The sequence below is a fragment of the Triticum aestivum genome, chromosome 4A, assembly GCF_018294505.1.
Source record: "Triticum aestivum cultivar Chinese Spring chromosome 4A, IWGSC CS RefSeq v2.1, whole genome shotgun sequence".
Taxonomy (NCBI): domain Eukaryota; kingdom Viridiplantae; phylum Streptophyta; class Magnoliopsida; order Poales; family Poaceae; genus Triticum; species Triticum aestivum.
Genome location: NC_057803.1, coordinates 514,884,903 through 514,888,612, shown reverse-complemented (window position 1 = coordinate 514,888,612; position 3,710 = coordinate 514,884,903).

The window sequence follows — 3,710 nt, the reverse complement described above, 5'->3', positions numbered from 1 at the left end:
ATGGAGTTGGAATTTCAATCATGTATTCAAACCAACTTCATTTAAATCATAACTAGATGCATTAGCTCAAATCACAGCATATTGCCATGTCATGATCATGCATCATATTGTCACATATGCATTGATTGTGTTCTTCTCTATTGCCGGTGTTTGTCCCCCTTCAGTAGACGACGTTCCGACGATGTGATTGATGACACCGATGAAGAACTATACTATCTTCAGAAGTGCCAGGCAAGCAAAACCCCCTTGCTCATTCCGATACAATCCCACTCTCTCGATCCTGCTCTCCTTTACTGCATTAGGACAACAACGATTCATCTTTTACTTGCTGCGGTAGTTGAACCCCTTATCCTCTGCATGACCCGTCATTGCCACAGTAAATAGATGAAACCCATTAGCATGAGTAGGAGTTGTTTGATCCCTGAGGTGCCTACTCATTCATGCTTGTTTGTCATGCCTGCTATTGCATAGAGTCGTGTCAGGTCTGGTTCATCGGGGATGAATCAGAGGTGTGTAAACATGTCCTACGGTGTGTGAGCTAACTATGTGAACACGATTTGGTAAAGGTAGCGGTGAGAGGCCATGTAGGAGTACATGGTGGGTTGTCTCACTGAAACCGTCCTCAGGAACTGAGTTTTGTGTTTGTGATCCATGAAACAGCTACTAACACACATTGGGCCCTGAAATATGACCCCGCTCGACTTATTGACCCCTCTCGTCCTCTGTCTAGGAGTTGCAACTAGTTTCTGGTGTTTGTAGGTTATGTGTTGGCGGCCGTGCGTAGCGCTGACCCTAGGGGTGGGCTATGATGCGGTAGATACACGGTGGCCGGGTATGCCGGGCGCCCGTTTGGCGTCTCGGGACCCTGTACACATCGTTTGGGGCCATTGAGGACACCCCGGCCGGATTTCCTTGCAGATGGAACCCGAATAGGCGATAAACCTGGACTAAAGACTTGTGTGGTTAGTCAGGTCATGGTCTACACCCACGTTGGCTTTCGCTTGAAGTCTGTCGAGCACATGTCGTGTGCAGACGCTAAGTGGTGGAAACATGTGTGACAAAGTACACCCCTGCAGGGTTATAAATGATCTATTCGAATAGCCGTGTCCGTGGTAAAGGACTTCTGGGTTGCCTATAACAGTTCATAGACAAGTGAAAGTGGATACTCTAAAATGCGCAAGATGGGAGCGGATCCATAGTGGTGTATTGATATGGTGAATATGTGGACTTGTGTGCGCCACCTCAAAAAGAGTTGCTTGCAGTCGTAGTTCATGTTAGCCACTGAGTCAAAGCTGGCTTGCTGCAGTTAAACTCCACCACCCCCTATGTTGATACCGATGCATATGTAGTTAGTTCTGATGTAAGTCTTGCTGGGTATATTTGTACTCACGTTTGCTTAATTTATGTTTTGTAGAGAGACTTCAGTCTCGCTAGTAGTTCCACGTGGACTTCGATGTTTAGCTTGATACCTCAGCTACGATCTTGTGCCCTCGGCAGGATCTGGTAGATAGTCAGACTTCTTAGCCTTTTTCATTTGTAGATGTCTGTACTCAGACATGTTAAGCTTCTGCATGTGCTTGAATTGTATGCTATGATTGTTGGGTCATGAGACCCATGTTTGTAGTATCCCGCTCCTCGGAGCCTAATGAATAAATACTTGAGTTGTAGAGTTATGTTGTGATGCCATGTTGTATTTACACATATCGAGCATATTGTGTGTATGATTGAAATGCTTGGTATGTGTGGGATCCGACAATCTAGTTGTTTATCCTTGGCAGCCTCTCTTATGGAGAAATATAGTCTAGTGCTTCCATGAGCCATAGTAGTCTGCTACAGCCCAGTTCACCGGAGTCCTGCTAGCCCAGCACTACTGCTCAGGACACTTGACTGGCCGGCATGTGTTTCACTTTGTTCCTGTGTCTGTCCCTTCGGGGAAATGTCACGCGGTGACATCCGGAGTCCTGCCTAGCCTGCAACAGCCCGGGTTCGAGTCCTGTTAGCCCAGTGCTACAGCCCGGATTCACACGCTGATGACCGACATGCTCGAAGTTGATTCATGTATGCCTGTCCCCATGGGTTAGTGCCGCTTTGGGTTCACGACTAGCCATGTCAGCCCGGGTTCTTTGTCATATGGATGCTGGCGACACTATCATATATGTGAGCCAAAAGCACAAACAGTCCCACGCCAGGTAAGGTGGCACCCGTGGGAATACCGTGCGTGAGGCCGCAAAGTGATATGATGTGTTACATGCTAGATCGGTGTGACTTAGGATCGGGATCCTGACAACTTTGGTATCAGAGCCTCTCCATCAAGGAGCCCCTCCATCATCCCCGCCATCGTCCTCGTTACCGACCCCCTCCGACCTCGAGGTGAGACCAGCCAAATCTCCATATCAATATGAGTCCTATAAGATATGATGTAGATAAAAACATGTATATCTTGTGTTGCTCAAATAGGATATGTGGTTGCCCAAGTGGTCGGTCATGTTCAGGTTGCACCTCCGAGTGGCCTATGTTTTGCCGGAGTGTTGATTAATTTCCGTTTCGGCAAATTTCAGGCGCTCGATATGTCCCTTTTTAGCAAAGGTCATGCCGGAATTTTCTGTGATTTTTGGCATGACTTGTGCTAGAATATGTAGCAAATATCGAGTGGCCTGGATTTTCTCGAAAAATAATTAAATGACATTTTGGGTTGACTTTAAGCCTGTCGAGGCCGAAGAATCCCGACCGTTGTCGTGGGGGTCGTTTCTCCTTCTTCTCCTTGTGCTAGACCTTTGTTATGCTGAGAGTTTTCAAGAAAAGACTCGACAGACTGATAGTCAACTCGTGATGAATAATAATGATGTAATTTAGGTTTTTTAGTACATATATTTAATTGTACAAGTTTAATCTTTGAATTATGAACGTAGGAAATGTCATACTCGGACGACGAAAGTTTCTCGGGGGAGTGCAGCTGGTGCCACGACGATCGAGGTTTGTGCGATAGGCCTCACCTAGACAAAGATCGGCACTTCAGCATTAAGCTCGAGGAGACATTCGATATTGAAACGGTAAGCAATGACGACAAGTGTTTTTTTTCGTAATTAAGCACGACTTCAACTATTTCAACGTCTAATTTCCATATTTTACAATTCGACTAGCTTATCCCATGCTATGCAAGACACTATGTCTTGGAGAGAATGGGTTTTGAAGACCATGAAAATTTTGAAACAAAGAAAATACACCTAAGGACCCATCATGATATAAATTTTGAAGTAAACCTGTACAATTCTCAGAGCGTAACCCATTTTGGTTGCCAAAATTGGGAAGCACTTTGCAATATGTATGGTTTTTATGAGGATATGATTGTCAACATGGATCTTGGTGATCCTGACACCGAGCAAGACAATATGGACATTTGGGTGCTTGTTGATACGCTTCCGATTCTACCGCTATGTGAGTTTTTCAAACATAGTTATTAACTAATTTATATTGTTTATTTTAAAATAGTTGACAACTTATTTCCATTGACAGCTTATTTTGATTCTTCAAACAATGTACGAAAGATGGTAGACAAAACCCACTACACCGATGGCTCCGAATTAACTTATAAGGAGAAAAATCATCTGATCATATTTTATACATATCTTGAGAATTACAATACCTATTATCGAACTCCTCCAAATTATGGTGAATACGTGCCACTAGTGCACGTGTTAAACCACGGTAAC